The 19,111-nt window shown below is 33.1% G+C and overlaps 1 protein-coding gene across 3 annotated transcripts in view; it reads left to right on the top strand.

Annotated features, from left to right (window-relative positions):
- Positions 1-19,111, top strand: part of LOC126968458 (uncharacterized) — a 252,731-nt gene that overhangs the window by 68,458 nt on the left and 165,162 nt on the right. The window lies entirely within an intron of this gene.

The following is a 19,111-nucleotide window of genomic DNA, read 5'->3' as shown; positions in this document are numbered from 1 at the left end:
ATCTGATAGAGATCTAATGATGAGGTCCAAACGCATTTAATTTTTCCTTTAGAGGAAAAGAGAAGATGATTAATATTATACAGGGTGTAAAACAAATACATCCTTGAAGTGAGGTGTTGCAATTGGACAATGTTTCTGAATACGAAGGCACTGAAAATTCTTAAAATAAAGAATGATGTAATGCAGATTATTTTTAATTTTTTAGAATTAAAATGCAATGCTGTCCGTTTATGAATCATAATTTTATAATTGCCCATAATAGTCCCTAGAATTAAAAAAATAAAAAGCAGAAATATATTTCGCCGCAACAGCTGTCAGCATTAGAAACGTAGTACAAGTGACATTGGCCCTTATTTTGTAGGTACTGTACATTGCAGTACATTGCTGTCTAAAAAAGTTTTAAATCAACCTTCAAAATTTCTCTCTGCAACTATAGAACCTTCTTGCTAAAATGCCAATAGCTATGATTTAGTTATGGGGATCTAGCTCTACAAAAACCTTCCGTATTCGCAGTCTGTCTGGTTAAATCCTGTATAAAATAATATTAGTTTAGCAGCTTAGGATATTTGGGACTTGCTAATAATTGCAAATCATAGTCTCAACCAGCTAAGCATAAGTTTTTCGTCATAAAAGAGGTCATCAAAATTAATAAAGTTTCTATATTCCCATTATAAAACACATAGCAAATTGGGTCAGTCAATTAATTATTCAGAACTAACATGAGCCAACGGGAACTTATAACAAAGTTTCAACTTAGCACCAGTTTGAATTTTAAATCGTAAACGTTGTAAACGGCCGAGTCGTGAGAAGTATACCTACAGTCTCTTTCTTATAAAGGCAGGGTAACGAATATTTTGTAACGCATAAAAGAAAATCTAGGGAGTTTGAGGGATTTGTTTATAAAATAAGTTATTTTAGATTGTATAGTTGTAGCTGCTTACATATTACAATTTTCTAGATTACTATAATTGAACATAGGTACTTAAAATGTAAGACGCTAATTTCATCTAAATTTCATTTGTTTAACCTTCGAGTTAGTTCTCGTCATGTTTTAATCAAGAGCCCATTAAAATAAAGAAAAAAATTTAGCTCGTTTCGTTAAACGATCAATTTGAAAATTCGCAAGGAAATATATTTCTATTTGAGGATTTTTGTTTGTGTAAGAATTCGTTTTCTTTAATCTTATGCATACATAGAATTATATTGGTCGATCAGGCCGATGGACTTCGAAAATTGGTCCTGCTATATTTGAACACGACCAATGTCCCTATTTGAAATCACAGGTTATTTTATAATTGTAAATTAATTTATTATTCAAACAAAACAAATCTTATAACTATACTTACAATACTACGACTAAATAAAATTAAAACTATCATTACGATTATTATAGTTTATTTCAATTATAATTTATTTTAATGAGTCAAATTACTTTTTTTTAACAAAATAAATGAGTTGCTTTGATGTCACTAAATATTTTTGCATTTCCGATTGAACAGGATACTAATTAGTGAAGACCAAGTCACGGGCAGAAGCTAGTTATAGTAGGTATATAAATGACATCAAAGAAAGTTTGATATTAACTGAATAAAAATACAATTGATTTTGACTTTTAACCTCAAACGATTCAGCTTACTTTGTGTTCGTCAGCTGTCAAGCGCTGTCAGTTTTAGCCCGACATTTTTGTGTGAGAAAAATAACCGCCTCTTTTATTATATTTTTTTTAAAATATAAAGCTTTTAATGAAATGTTATTCTTCCTTTAAATCAAGCAAGTGAAAACTCTTAAGACACGTTGAGCGGCTTTAAGAAATTTAAATACTATTTTATAAATTTAAATTGATTTATATTTTTGTTTATGACTGGCATTGGGTAGCGTATGCTGCGTAGCCAGAATGGGTCTCAGTGAATCAAACATGTGCACATACTGCTGTGAAGCCTGAAGACCCCAAACACATCCTACTTGAATGCGGACTGGGATAGGACAGATTCAGGTTGGGGTGTCTGTAAAGTACGTTTACTTAACTCGTTTAGGTTAATATCGTATTTGTGGAAACAGCTTTCACATTACCGCTTTATAATTGGCATTTTTTTAAAGTATTAAAATGGATATAGTATGTGATCCTTAAGAGAGAGACATATGCCTTTGCGGACTTTTCTGTAGAAATAGTTAAAAGTTATACAAAACCTTTTAAAATTATATACTAAAACCTTTCCCGAGAACCACGCTATCCGTTGGTGAAAAGAGCATTAAAATCGGGGTCCTCCCACCGTGGTCACGCTCTCGCCACCTCACGTCGCGCGTACGAGTCAAGCACATCTCACCTTTAACTATATATGTAGTAACAAACATATATTGGCTGACACCAACTCCAAAAATTACAATAATCGTAACTAGAATTAGATTAATTAATTAGATTGTAAAAAAATACGTAATAATTATTATACTTTTTAGTGCATATTATATCAATTGTTTTGGAATAGTGTATTGAAGTCGGTAATTTTTTTTATTTTTTTTTATTTTTAGTGAATTTGATGTACACTAACTAGTAATTTGTCTAAATATGTATAAAGAAGAATAGAATTGAAGAGTTCCGTTATTTTGTCATAGATTCCACAATCGGAACCCAACCAAACTCTCACCAAACTACCTTTGAAATATATCCTTTGCAATAATAAAAATCATCGAAATCGGTTGGCGCGATATTGAGTTATTCGTATATTTGTCGTCCACATAGATACAGCAAATTTAAGCCTTTTATGGTTTTCTCATAGATGCAATTGTCAAATCTGGACAAAATTACAATGGGACCACACGGGAAGCATTAATGGAATGGAAGGAAGAATTATCAAAATCCGTTCACCCAGTCGAAGGTTTTGAGGTAGCAAGCATACCGGCGAATTGAGAACCTCCTCCTTTTTTGAAGTCGGTTAAAACAGGAGATTATGTTATGGTGATATCTAGTTGTTTCATTAACTCTTAATTATTATATTGTACAACTTGCAATTATTATAGTAAATTGCAAGAGAATAGGTAAATATAGTTATGATGTTATGTCTGTTGGGACTGTATCTTGAGTGCTTTCTATAGTTGGACGAGATATTCGTGGTTACAAGCTCTGTTACCCGCTTTAGATATTTAGATACAGCATTACTCGTGCATATTTTATAGAAGACATTGTTCACATGGCGTAGACAAACGTATTCCCGAATAAGTAGTATACTATAATAATAATATTACTTTACTAGCAGACCCGGCAAACGTAGTATTGCCATATAAATTGCAGATTTCTTTTCTACTTACTTCACGCTTATTTTATATTTTGGATAATTCACACTATAGTTTTATAAATTATAGCCTATGAGTTTTTCTGCTGTGTAAGCTGTATTATTATAATGTTTCATCAAAATCCATTCAGTAGATTTTGCGTTAAAGAGGTACAAACATACATCTAGACATACAAACTTTCACATTTATAATATAAGTAGGATTTCCTGTAATATCACTTCCTATGCTTCTGGTAAGAATGCTTATACCTACTCGTTAATACTTTTTACTCTTATAAAATACTACTTTTGATAAGTTATTTTACATCTTCTAGCAAGTTGCTTTCATACAGATGTGTTGCGTTGGTGTCGCAATTGGTGTAACGTTTGACTCTCATCACGGAGCCCCCGGTTCAATCCTCGCCCGCTAATGTGTTTCATTTATTTGACGCTTTATGCGGTGGTCAACGCTCCTGTGATTCCTCTGGTGTTACAAGAGAGTATGGACTGCAGTGATCACTTACCATCAAGGGACCTGTATTCTATTTGTCCTCATCATAAAAAGGGGCTGGAAACTGTGTCATTTATTTCCTACAAACATGAAACAAAGGGGAGAAAATTTAAAAAAAAAGTATGAAATTCCTTTAGGGTTAAGAAGGCCAAGGACAACAATATAGAGCACGGATGACAGATGAAATTTGCTCAACTCACGATCAAAAACGATAAATAAATGTAAAATACAAAATCAAACAATATCAACCGATAAATTGTAATCATCATACAATGATATGGAAAATAATAAAAGTTATTTTGATAATATAAGTTTTTACTCATATAAATATAGATCAAACAGACGTTTATTTTTGTAGAATAGCATTTATTCAAAACATTTAAATTATGCAAGAATTTCGCATGTTTATTTATTTTATTATTACTTAAATAATAAAAATCTTACCTTATTTAAATGTTGGATTAAAATTCAGTAGTCAAATCAAAAACAAAATCTCTTCCCTGACCTTTGGAGTAAGAAGACTTGTTAAATGTTATAAAAAATTGAGGTAATAGGATCTGGCAGGCTTAAGCCAATTCAGTTAACTGAAAAGAAAAATCCAGCCTCAACGAGGATAATGTCTTTACAAATAATATGATTTATTTCTCGTTTCTATTTTCAACTTTAACCTTCAAGAAATTATATTTAACAAGTTAATGGACAGGTAGAACTGTAGAGTAACTATTTGCTCATTAATCTTTGAGATCAGAATCCAATTAAAGCTTTGGGCTAGTTGAATACTCTGGAAAAGGAAAATTCATTTATTTGATTATCTGAATCCGGTATTATATTAATTGTTTTCAAATTGATTTGATTTGCTTGGTTACGCCTTTACAACACATGATAGGAATTATCTAAAAGAAACATTATTTATGTGTGTATTTCCACTGCTTAAAACAAATGTAATATAAAAGTTCAACTATCGACAAAAGGGATCCGCCAAAACACAATCCAAAGCAATTACCGACTGCAACGACTAAATCTAACGTTGTATGAGCTAATTGTCTTGTCACTCTTTCAAAAGGCTTATTACCTAAAATAAAACTTGCAACTCTACTTTTATCGTCATTCGCAATATCAGTTTTCTTCGCTATTATATTGTATTCAGGTTCTGTACAAGATGATAAACACTTACATTCCAAACCAGTTTCATTGTTACCGGGTATCTTCAGTTGCCTGAGTGATTCATAGTTCTTCGACAGGCAACGCAATCCATCCAAGTCGCAATGTATCCCCCTGTATTCATTTGGTGACAAATGAGAAACGCAACCGCACATTTCCAACTGCGCCTGAATGCGACACTGAATAATGCATGTTGAATAGCTGTAATATTGAAAGCCATGGAAATTATCTGGCACTTCGTCTGGAAATCTGCATTGCCTTACATCCGGGACCGTCAACTTTACTTCGAGTTCGTTTAAAATATCTACGATAGAGAATAGTATTGTTGCGTGTGAGCCACCCGTGACAGTTATTCTCCGATCATGTTCCATATTCCAAAATGGTACGTCATCTTGTGAATGTAAAAAAGCTTCATAATCCTGAGAAAGAGAGATTGAAAGACTTCCAAGCCCTCGTTGCTGAGATGACGCGACGAAATATGAAGAGTGTTTCTCGTTAAATTGATTATTATTCAACGAGAAACACGTGCCGTATTCAGTTGGAATAGGTTTGAAGTACAGGCAACAGTTCATTGGCTTATTATTCCATGTGCAATCAATAAAAAGATCTTTGCACGTGGTACGGTACAAGGAGCTCAAAAGAGTAATTTCAATTTCACAATTTGTGCTATTCTCGCAAAGTATCGAGCAGCTAGGACAGTCACCGCGAAAAAAGGCAACTTGTTTGAATAAATCAGCTCTCTTTTCATTTGGCTTATCGTTGCCTTGAGTTTGATGTAATATTTTATCGTTATTGACAATTTGGCAGACTGTGATAGAAGGAAACGTTGTATTCCAATCTAGATAATCGGTGCGTGTCGTGAATCGTATCGTGTCATCCTGGTACGTTGATATGTATTTGTAAATCGAGGCTACTGCTGCAATCCAAACGTGAATGTAGACGATGAAATATATCAATCTGTATGCAAAGTGAACATCGTTACGGGCGAGGAAACTGGGACCGTGCACGGAAAGATTACGACACGTGTGCTTCAAACGTGGCACAAGAACTTTTATTTTTGATTTCATTGTGTCCAAATCCATTCCAGACAAACTCTACGAGACAATGACGAAATAGAGCAAGGGATCAGCTTAAATAATAAATCCACCTGTTCAAAGGATCCATTTGGTTAATTGACTAATATTAACTTTAATGGATTTTGTCAAAAGACAGTGAGATACAGATTAAAAGCTTTGATAAACACAAAAGCATTGGGTCGGTTAACGTATTAGTGAATTTTGCTTTTAGTTTTTGAAAATTCCTACTGTAAAACTCTATCTGTTATACGAAACATGCGGCAAGTATAAATTAAAATATCTGGATGACCGAGACTTGCTCGGATTTTTAAGAAGGTACAAAACTTGAACAAAAAAAAATTAATGGGACATCTGTATTCTAACCGGGGTTTTCTGCTTTCCGGATCACTCAAGATCACTCCCATCTTAGCTATTATAGTCTTGTATATTCTGGCAAAATTTGCCTTTGTATTCTAATGTTCTTGTAGCTGTTTCTCATTAAAACACCGATAAAACCTACATATATTAAAATTGATACCTACCTGGATCGATTTTTCGCCCCCGAAACTACCTGTATACTTAATTTAATTAAAATCGTTGGAGCCGTTTCCGAGATTCAAATTATATATTATATACAAGAATTGCTCATTTAAAGATATAATTCTGAATTTCATAAGTTATGACATTTAAGTGAGCATGACGACTATTGCCACAAGAACTCAAGCAAATGTGTACGTTCCCATATATTATGCAATGCTCACTAAACATTTCTACTAAGACTTGAGTAAAGATTGAACATTTTGTTTACATTTGTATATAATTTAATATGTTATAATATTTTTAGTAATAGGAATTGAGAACTTTAATAAAAATAAATATAAATAGAAAACTGAACAAAATTATTATGTTTTTAATGTGATAACCCTCACTTCTGGGATTAATACACAAATAAAATTTGAAAACAAAATTTTATTAAAGATGCGGGACTCACAACCTCTCTCGTTCTTTGCGGGAGCTCTCCCAACTGAGCTAACCGTTCGAGTGACGTATCGTCATAAAATCTTGTATGCTTTGTTCAACTCTCAGGTTGTGGCTTCATCTACAGGATCTACTTTACAGTTGATAACCTGCTCAACCCCAATTTGCATATTAGGAAATTGACTTGAGATGTCGCTCTTGCTAATCTAAACAATATGTTATGTTTTTAAAGTGATAACCCTCACTTCTGGGATTAATACACAAATAAAATTTGACAACAAAATTTTATGAACGATGCGGGAAACCACGACCTCTCGCGTTCCGTGCGAGTGCTCTCCCAACTGAGCTAACCGTTCGAGTCTTCGAAAAAACTGACTGAAGAAAAGCCTCAACTCAATACAATAAAGCTTATAAAGTACCAGACCACAGTTTTATTAACTTTTTACAAGCCAGATAAAGTTAATTTAATCTCTTGAAACCTTGTTTGAATCCAATACTCCGATGTGACTTGACTAAGCGCTTTTACTTCACTTTTGTTTTAAAAAACTGGTACTTGATTAAATCAGCCTTCTGATCAAATTAAAGACATTGATTGGAACTCTGTAAGACTGCTATATATATATAGATATAGAATATATCTATATATATATAGCAATAAGCGCCGTTGTGGTACCCATAATCTAGCCGGCATCCGGTGCAAAGGTGCTTTAAAAACCACTGGTTAAATTCTCTTAAGAGAATACATAATATTTTAAAGAACAATTAATAGAGTTTATTTTGTATATAACTCAATAAGCCCAATTTATTAACCGACTTCAAAAAAGGAGGAGGTTGTCAATTCGTCGGTATGTTTTTTTTATGTTTGTTACCTTAAAACTTTCGACTGGGTAAACCGATTTTGATAACTCTTTTTTTATTTGAAAGCTGGTGCTTCCCGTGTGGTCCTATTGTAATTTGGTCCAGATCTGACATCCATTAAAAAACCATAAAAGTCTTAAATTTGCTTTACATAAGTATAGCAAAGTGGATGATAAATTAACGCAAAACTCAATATCGCGCAAACCGATTTCGATTATTCTTTTTTTATTGGAAAGGATATACTTCAAAGATTGTTTGGTTAGGTTCTGATTACGGATCCATGACAAAGTAACGGAAATCTTCAATTCTTAGGAGCAAATTAAGGATACTCGGCTGAATCTTTTTTTTTTGCTATCTGGATATTTAAGTCATCTACTATAACATAGTTATGGTCAAGTAATTGTCGTAGTCGAATATGATGATCAATGGGACTCCTTACCGACTTACAGTAACGGTGCGATCTGTGGCAGAATTCCAACTCTCTGTAATCAAATTGCAAAGCGCTTACGTTCATTGCAACATTGCAATTTTTGAATATATATACACATATTTAGACAAATTGTTAGTTAGTGTACTCAAATAAAATTTAAAAAAAAAAAAAAAATAACAAATAAACAACCGACTCCAAAAACACTTTTCCAAAGCAATAAATATAATATGCACTAAAAAGTATAAAATTAATTGCGTTTTTTATGCAATCTAATTAATTAATTTATTCTAGTTACGATTATTGTAATTTTTGGAATTGGTGTCATCCAAGATAGGTTTGTAACTACATACATATTTATAGGTGAGATGTGCTTGAGTCGTGAGGAGACGAGAGGCGAGAGCGGGTTACGGCGGAAGGACTCCCATTCCAAAAATAACAATAATCGTAACTAGAATTAGATTAATTAATTAGATTGTATAAAAATACGCAATTATTTTTATACTTTTTTAGTGCATATTATATATATTGTTTTGAAATAGTGTTTTTGAAGTCGGTTATTTTTTTGTTAAAATTTTTTTTTTGATTATATAATATCAACTAATTGTGTAATTTTAAGAGAGAAAAACCATTTTTTATGTTATAACATATAGCTATAGCCCTCACTTCTGGGATTTATTGAATAAAATTGTTACCAAAATGTATGTGATTAACATTTTGTAACATACATTTTGATCACAAATTTAATTTAAGAGATAAACATTAGCCTTATGGTGATTTTGCGAAATGAAATCTCGATTATGAATCATCAACCGGAATGAATACGACTTCTGCATTTCAGCCATTGACTAATGCAGCTTTAGGAGTACTTTGCGAACTATTTGAAACTTAGAAATTTATAGCGACAGAATCTAAACTTGGTAGCTAAAACACTGTCCAGTGTTGTTATTGAGTTGCAAGCCCGAACTTTGAATATTGTTAATTGCATAGACGTAGTTAATGTAGAACTATTTGCGTTGAAAAAGACGGTGAAATCTACCGACGTTCAACCTTTTTAAGAGTCACGCGTCAGTTGGTCATGTTGAATCGCATTTAGATTATCTGTACATGAGCCCCTTTTTATCATATTCCATGATACCACTGCTCGATTCTACAGGTCAGGCCGGTAAAAAATTGGCCGCAAGAACCTGTAATTTATTTTAGTATTATTATTTTTCTATTTTGAATAGACTTTGAACATTACTACCAGGAAACAAGGTGTGAATATAAATTAATGTTTTAATGTTATCTTTATGAGTTATTGTCATCGCCACTTGGACATTTTTTGACGACTTATTATTACTACGAATGCGCGTGTTATTGTTTATAGTACGTCAATGATCAATCCTTTTAATTGTAAACATTAACTCAGTGGTTCACGAAAGCTTGTTATAATTGAGTACACTTCATGCAATTAAGAAAGTTATTTTTAAGAAGAAAAGATAAGAAATAGTGTCAGAGGAAAAGGTTAAGATATTCGCAAACACTCATGGTGTTGAAATATAGTTTCAAAATTTTAATAATTAATTAATTTTCAGAATTAACGTTTCTGCTTGCACTCAATGTGGATGAAGCATTAATTAACCTGATTATGGCTTGTTCAATTTGTAATACAACCTGTATTATAAACAAAGCAATTGTGTGGTTTTATGAAACCACGATGCCAGTGAAACTATTTTATCAATAAATAACTTATTAATCAGTATAATAATCGGACGAAAAAACAAACAAATTTATTTATTATATTATTATGCTTACCTTTCTTAAAAAAGGAGGAGGAATCAATTCGATCAGTATTTTTTTTTATGTATGTACACCGATTACTCTGAGATTTATGATCCGATTTACGTAATTCTTCTTTTGTTCGATGCGAAATAGATGCCATTTGGTCCCATAAAATTTTACATAGTTTGGCCCATTAGTTTTAACTTTATGAGCATTTATTAGCTTTTTTTTTGGTGTTTTTATTCAGGTTGATTATATATTATTATTAACTGATACTAAAACGTAAAAATAAAACTACGTTTAAAAAAACCGACTTCAAAAACTGAAAAGTATCAAATAACTAAAAATTTAATTTAATACACCTTTTATGCAAACCTTTACCTTTAATATTAATAAAATACTATTATTTGTATGTGCTACATATTGATAGCTTTGAAGTCGGTGCCAAGCCAAATTTAATAAAGGTACCTACACTCGCCACGCGTGACTTGAGCGGGATAGCTTCGTCTAGAACCAAGCGGACAGACACACGTGGCCAGACAACCTTAATAATTACAGTAAGTTTATAATATTAAGTTTTATTTTGTCTAGGACTTGGCACTGACTTAAAACCTATCAATAGGTAGCACATATACTTAAATAATAGTATTTTATTAATATTAAAGGTAAAGGTTTGCATAAGAGCTGTATTAAATTAAATTTTTAGTTATTTGATACTTTTCAGTTTTTGAAGTCGGTTTTTTTAAACGTAGTTTTTTTTTCATAAAAATAAAACATTATCGGGTGTGGGTTTCAAACCCATCCTACCTCTCGGCAACCAGAGCTTAAATCTGGTGCATTAAACCGCGCGGCCAAACTGCCTTGAAAGCATTAGTTGAAATTAATGTTACAACTTCATCCCTATTACAATCGGTCATTTGAGGCGATGTAATAAAAGTTTCACTTTAAAAATAAATTCGTTCAAGTTAATGTTGATATGAAATAAAATAATACGGAGAGAAATTCGATCAATATACCATGCCAAGAATACATACTGGCGTAAAATCAGAAACATTTAATCGCATTTACACAATATGCTTGCAAAAAATATTATTCACAATATTTTATTTAAAACGTTACGTACTACTCCTTATAATAACACTATTAACAACATGTAAGTTACACGGAAACTCATTTGAATTCTGACAGCGCGCGTTAATTATTGTTCTAATAAGCAACCTACATTATTAAAAGGAAACTCTCATACATGGCTAGCAGTGGATATGACGTATAGTTTCACATGACATATATTATTTTTGTACCAAATGGTCACAGTTACAATATAAATGTGGGGTGTGTAAGTTCTATACTTGCTTTGTATGAGACTTATTAATGCGCCACTGAGTTACGTAAGAAACAATAGATTTTTTTATGAAAATAAAGGACGAGACCAGCAGGACGTTCAGCTGATGGTAATTGATACGCCATATCCATTACAATGCAGTGCCGCTCAGGATTCTTGAATAACCCAAATATTCTGAGTGGCACTACAATTATTGCGTTCGTCACCTTGAGGCATAAGATGTGAAGTCTCGTATGCCCAGTAATTTCACTAGCTACGGCGGCCTTCAGACCGAAACACAGTAATGTTTCCACATTACTGCTTCACGCCAGAAATAGGCGCAGTTGTGTTACCTATAATCTAGCCGGATCCTGTGCAAAGGAGCCTCCCACTAGTAAGGTGCGTCTGCTTAATTTCAGTCAAAAATATTAGCTTTAGTTAATTAATTCAGTCTTTTTTTGGATTATGGACGGTTTAAGCTGTCATAAAATTATTAATCCAATACTTACCCTTTCTCTTCCCTTAACTATATTATACAGTTGTTGGAAACGTCTTAAGTAGGTACTTGTTTTGGGCCTATCGGTGGTACTTCATGATAGTTAATGAGATGAGTTCGCTGTCGCGCCCAGTCTTGCACGGCGTGTTTATGCTCGCAACGCGTGACTTGCCATACTTTCCGTTAATGTTATACATACAAGTAATATTATTTAAACACATTAATTTTAATATATTTTCTTAAAATACCAAGAAATATTACGCTAATGAAGTCATCCAAGAAGCAGACGTTCAACGTCCTAAGCAACTTCATTACCTTGTTAGAAAATATTTTATAAAAGCTCTTTATGCAAGCCCACGCACCTGAAGTCTGAGACGTTTTTATTTATAACTACCCTTTGTTGGCGTTAAGATGCTATTGATTTGCTAGCCCTTTCAGACCTGGTTTTTATCCAACCACTTGACAACTGTAACATCGGTACTGCAATCTGTTGAGCAAAACCCCTTGGTTTCTTTCTTAAAGCTTTATCTGTGAGCAAGGGAGGGTTTACAAATCTATTTATACGAGCTGTGCAGGTAGCCATTATACCTTCGCGGTTTAAAATTTGCAGCATATGATAGGACGAGAAGTAGTTATCGTAGTATAACTCATGTCCATTATTTTCCCTGACTCTTTTTATAAGATGCAATCCTACAGATACACCGAAACCAACTTTTTTTATGAGTGTTTTATCCAATTCAGGGGTGGAACTTTGATAAATCAGAAAATCGTACGTTCGACCAGTTTTCCCGCACATGAAGAAAAGCTTGATACCCCATTGACAAGGTTTGCCTTTCTTAAACTGCTTTGCTGTGTGCTTTCCAGTTAAAAGAACTATCTGTTCGTCAACGCATAGTTCTTTTTCAAGCGGAAGTTGAAGACATTGCTTTCTAATTGCCTCATATATGGGTCTTACTTTATAAAATACGTCATTGCGATTTTTAGGCTTGTTCATATTATCAACAAGGTGTAACCCATAAACTAGCCGGCATCCTGTGCAAAGGAGCCTCCCATTCGTGTTGTTGCATCTGCGATATAAAACTGTGCAATCTTAACCTTTCCTAACCTTCAGATTCCCTCTTACATCGATCTCATCATAGTTATTTAAGCAGTGTCAGGTTAACATCGACAGTTAGTTAGTTAGTCAGGTTAAAACCACTTTTAGCGTTTTTTGATCAGATGTCCCTAACTTTCTACAGCTCGAGGATTATGACATGATGAAAATCGAAATATTGGCACAAGGACTGTAACTAAATTTAAAAAAAAAACTTTTAATAAAAAATATTCTCGAGTTTTCATATAAATTGCGGAAATTCTTTTACCCCAACCTACAAAAAATCCTTCAAATATAATCTAATCGTAAGCCGCTTTTACTCTACATAATACATTCAAGGAAAAACAGGCTGATTAATATTTCGTGCAACAATTTATAATTTCATAATATAACTAGTCACTCGTACTTAGAGCGGATTCGTTCAAACTGGAGTAAGTTTTTACTGGTGACTGCTATTCATATATTTGAATTTTACCAACTTCTCACCTAAGAACTATACGCAAATTATATTGGCGATATAAAGGGATAAACTGAGACATTACAGTTGTCATAGCAGATGTCACTTGTCAACTAGAATATGAATAAAAATAAACAAGCTGTCAACAATTGAAATTTCACTGTATTATCCTACAAAATTGAATTGATATGGCATTTCAGGTAACGTTAGAAGAAACAATAGAACATGAATTTTTGACGAATGTATATTCGTTCACACTTCGTTCATAATTCACTTTTAAACCATAGGATAACAATATCGAGATAGCGTACTCCGTAGGTACGTTGGAAACGAGGAAACAAATATATCCAAGGGATTAATTCAAGGGGTAAAATTATCCCTGTATGGTTATCCTCGTGTAAAATTGTGTTTAGTCGAATTACTATGAATTTGATAGTATCAAAACCGAAAGAAATATAATGTTGCTCTTTTTAATACATTGTTGCAGACCAACATTGGTACGATGATGTTGACGTATTTTTATTGCAAACAATGAATAGATATTTTTTTCTTATATTTACTCTCGGTTTACAGTTCTACTGTCGGGATACGTCCCAGCGGTCTACCTACTAAGCCAACCGTCCGCATGACACACAATCCGTAAATCTTATTATATTTGTTCAACTCTCGCGCTAGGATCTACTTTACCACTGATAACGTGCTCAACCCCAATAATTCTCTCTTAATAATCCCAATAAGTCGCTCTTTTAAATCAAAACAACGTGTATTGCCTTGTCTGTTTGTTTATATGAATGTCTGGCTAGATCGCAACAACATAAGAAATTTAATTATACTGAATTTAATTTTACATGAATATTAACAAGACTCGGGATAACATTTAAGCTAGATATTATCAAGCTACCAGTGCCAGGGGCCCCTTTGCACAGGATGCCGACTAGATTATGGGAAACTTTCCTTTTCCGCCGCAGTAATGTGAAAACATTACTGTGTTTCGGTCTGAAGGCCGCCATAGCTAGTGAATTTACAGGGCAAATGAGACTTAACATCTTGTCTCAAGGTGACGAGCACAATTGTAGTGCCGGCGTAGTAGGCAGGGCGTATCAATTACCATCGTCTCATCCCTTATTTTCATAAAAAAAGCTTAGTAGGCATAGTATTTTTACTGCTATATGGTGTCCACGCAGATGACGTCACGGGCAGCAGACAGTAATTGATATTATAAAAAGAAAATAAAAGCATTGATTGTTAGAACATCGTTTGTCATCTCAGCCTATTAGTATGCATTGGGAACACCAGGGAAACTTAATGATTTATGTACACATCGTTGATTTACAATATTTAAGCATCCGAAGCGACAAACGTCTCATGAATTTGTTACAAAACGATAGAAAACTTTATATTGTACTTAAATTTTTTTTATTAGCCTATTGGATCCCACTGCTGGGCAAAGACCTTACTTTATTTATCGCGGTCCTGTGCCAGCTTAGACCAGGCTTATTATAGGCATCCAGATCCATATCTCGCATTTAATATAATATATAATAACAATAAATATAATAGCATAATATATTTGTAGTCCGTATAGGCGAAAAAATTTAGCGTTAAATTCAACACATTGACATGATACGGCCATTCAGGCAATTTATTTTAAAACGCAGGCTCTTGAGAGGTGGGCGAAATAAATGCACATAATATAGAAGCTTTAGTTGTATTGAACGTATACTGGGCGTGAGATCTGCCCACGTCCGCGTGGCCTTCCCGCCTCTCAGTGAGACCCTATTTTTTACTTCTGCGCTTCCAATGACACTGTCATTAATATCTATCAATACCTATATCCTCTATCTACCTGTACAAATCTACTACAAGTACAGACACGACAAACCTTGTTTTGCCACATAAATTAAGTATACGTGCCCACTTATTGTATGATTTGCATAATATGTAATGCAATATCACATTGTCTGAATTACATAGGCATTTCTAAGTCAAAATATGTTGGTAAATCATCACCACAACCTTCACCGAAACACGCTTAATCTTATGGTATATGTGATATTCCGATTGGTTCAGTAGTTTTCACAATATAACCGAAGGAAAAGACAGCTTTCCATTAATTATTTATTTATTAATTTTATTTATTCAAGCCTTAAAACTACTTCTAACTATAAAAAAAACTGTTATTCTACTATAAATTATAGTTTATACTTCATCCGACACCTGGGCGAAGGCCTCCCCCTTTTTTCTTCCACAATATTTTGTCAGCTGTTGATCGGGTCCAGAGGCAATTAATCCGTCGATCCACCTGGTGGTAGGTCTGCCTCTTTTACGTTTTGCGTCTCTCGGATACCATGATGTGACCAGACTACTCTAGCTAGATCTTCTTGTCCTGCCCAGTTCCATTTCATTCTTTTCGTTACTCTTGCACCATCTTGTAGTTTACTTTTTTTTGTCTTATGTTTTTATTTGGTATCTTGTCTATTAACCTTATGTTTAAAAAATTTCTTTTTTAAACATTGCATTAATTATTAGTATAGATTTAATAGTTATTAGCGTTGAGAAGCAAAATTCCCAACATAATGCTGACTAGAAACCATTTTGTTTCTGTAATGTCCATAATATTGTTATTAGTTATAAGATTGCTGTATTTTTGAAGAAAATAAACCTTTTAATTATTATTATTATTACTTTATAGGATACATACGTTTTCATGGGTTCATAATTACTTATTGAATCAAATATTTATGGATTGCAGCTATATGAAAGACTCTGAAGTTAGAAAAAAATTTTAAAATTTTACTGGAAAATTTTCTCGTAAGACGTCAGCATTGACGAATTTTAGGAGGAGCTTATCAGTCCAAAATTTACCAATTCAGTATTGAAGTTTGTACAATGATGACAATTGTTATCTATATATATATATATATAAGAGATTTTCCACGTATATATATAGTCACTCATCACGATATCTCTGGAACCATAAGGCGTAGAGGTTTGAAATTTGGTAGAAATATTCCTTTCGCCGAGTAGAGATCAGCTAAGGATTTAAAGAAATTCCAATCGCAAGAGTTTTTTTTATAACAGAACAACGTCTGTTGGGTCCACTAGTTCATAATATTCTACGTTTTTTATTTAATGGTTGCTATTATATATTACAGCTACAACTTGAGTCACGCAATTGTGTGATTACCGAAGGCTTAAAAGGTAAATTACTATAACCCTTTCTTATTGTATTAGCTAATACATTACAATTTGTTATTTTTTAAAGTAATAACCCTCACTTTCGGGATTAAATACACAAATTAAATTATGAACGACGCGGGACTCGAACCCGCGACCTCTCGCGTTCCGTGCGAGTGCTCTTCCACTGCGTAAATTTTGTTTTCAAATTTAATTTGTGAAATTATTCCCAGAAGCGAGGGTTATCTTTTTTAAAATAATAAAATTGTTTAGATTTGAATGAGCGACATCTTATGTCAATTTCCTAATATGCAAATATTGGGGTTGAGCAGGTGAACTGTAAAACTGTAAATCCTGTAGATTAAGCCACAACTTGAGAGTTGAACAAGACAGAAGATTTATGAATAACACATTATTGTTTTTATAATATTCTTGTATGTAGAATATTATTCAACAAACAAGATAGATCTACTCAATATAAGCATTACCTTTAAGGTTGTTGTGAGATTTCGCAATTAAATCCTAGTTCGTAACTACTTTTTTTTTGAAACACGATAATAAAGGTTTAAGTGTGGTGTACTTGCTATTTCACATAAAAATATAACCTCATTGGTATGAGATTTATTCACATGACAGCTAGACCAGTCAGTCTGGACCAAATAGACTATACTAGCGTACCAAATAGACTATACTAGCGTACCAAATAGACTATACCAGCGTACCAAATAGACTACACGAGCTGACAGCCCGATAATACGTAACCATTTCCTACCTTATCTATTAAACAGCTTGCCTAGGACATCCGACTAGAAACCAGGAAAAGAAAATTTAAAACTGAACTTAAGAAATATTTACTGTCAAGACTGCCTTAAAATTAAATTAGATTTTTTATTATATTTTTATCAATAATTGTCAATTACACTTATACAAAATCAATGTTCTAATGAGCATTATTGTATTACAAGAGACTTGATCCTGCAGACAAACTGTCCAAACAGTTTTGCGGGACTATGTTAGCTTTTAAGAATCTTTCTGTAAATGATTAATAGTATAAATAAATAATAATAAAAATAATATTGTGTTGTGTCTGTTATCTATTGTTTTGATATTGAGCACATTGTATAGGAGCTGAGTACTTTTAGTTATACTTAAAACTTAGGAGCGAATGCCAAGTGTGGCTGCTGCTTCCAACTTGTCAGTCAAAATCAATTACAGAAACAAAAGATTTAATTATCTTTTCTATCTCCGTTAGAGATTTCTTTTCACTCTTGCAGGTTTTGTTTGTTGATACGCTGGTATATTGTAAGTCTATGGCCACTTCACACATTTATAATATTATACCAGCTGCCCCGACAGACGTTGTTCTGTAGATAATAAAATAATACTATTTTATAGGAAATTGTCAATAATATTTCATAATATCAAGAATTATTTCGTAAAAATGCTATCTGTTGTTATAATGAAATTGTTTCACTGCGTAACTATCAAACCATGCGTCACTAAATTCTCTCATAGAAAACATGTCCATACAAAACAAATATTGTAATATAAAAATAATTATGGGTCCCAAATCGAAATAAAAACAATCCTACCTCTCAAGTTGGACCAAACTGCACTCCATGAAGTAATCCCCATTAAAATCCGTTCATTAGTTTAGGACACATCGCGGACAAACAACGTGTCACGTAATTTATATATATTAAAATAAATCACAATAACGGAATGGGTGATAAACAGAATTGGAATGATTGCCGTATGTCCATATTATTGATAGATATGTCGCAGTTATATATCAAAGCCGTGATATTATAATTTCACTAGTGTTAATATAATAAAACGGTAGATTGTCAATCGACTTAATTTCTTTCAATTTATTGACTTGGTTTTAGTGACATTGAAATGTCACGGGTACACATTGTGATATTGTAAGACAATGATATTTTGAAAATTTTATTGGTCGTTACTTTATGAGGCCGTCTCTGATTGGTCTGTTTCTTGTATTTATTGTATTAGTCATTACGTTTTAGTTATGCATTAGTGTAATCAACTACCTAATTGTTATCTAAGTGAATTGGCTTTTGTCACTCGTAGGTCTATAAACAAATTTAGGCAGTTGACCACAACGGCATCAAATGGGCCCTTGTTCACTAGTATTCCAACAATAATTTCTGATGGAAAATTGCATACCAATGTTTACTACTGTCTTGCAAATTACGTATGAAAAAAATTACCAATCAGAACGCACAACATCTCACACTGCTACCTTCATTTGTAATTTACCTAGATGTATTTTAATATCACTATAGTGTACCCGTGACATTACAATGTCACTAAAACCAGGCCGTAAAATTGTAAGAAATGTGGTCTATTGACAATCTTCCGTTTTATTATAATATCACTAGAGAAATTGTAACTATATACCAACGACATATATACCAAGACACCAGGGCATAATAGGTCGAAGCGGCCGCGTGCTGTTCGAACTGAAAACGCTGTAAGTGCTGTTAAATCCATAGATCGCCGAACTCCTTTACGCATATGGAAACA

The sequence above is a fragment of the Leptidea sinapis genome, chromosome 15 (assembly GCF_905404315.1).
Source record: "Leptidea sinapis chromosome 15, ilLepSina1.1, whole genome shotgun sequence".
In the NCBI taxonomy this organism is placed as follows: Eukaryota; Metazoa; Arthropoda; class Insecta; order Lepidoptera; family Pieridae; genus Leptidea; species Leptidea sinapis.
Note: the sequence above shows the minus strand (reverse complement) of the source record. Positions and strands in the feature narration are given on the sequence as shown.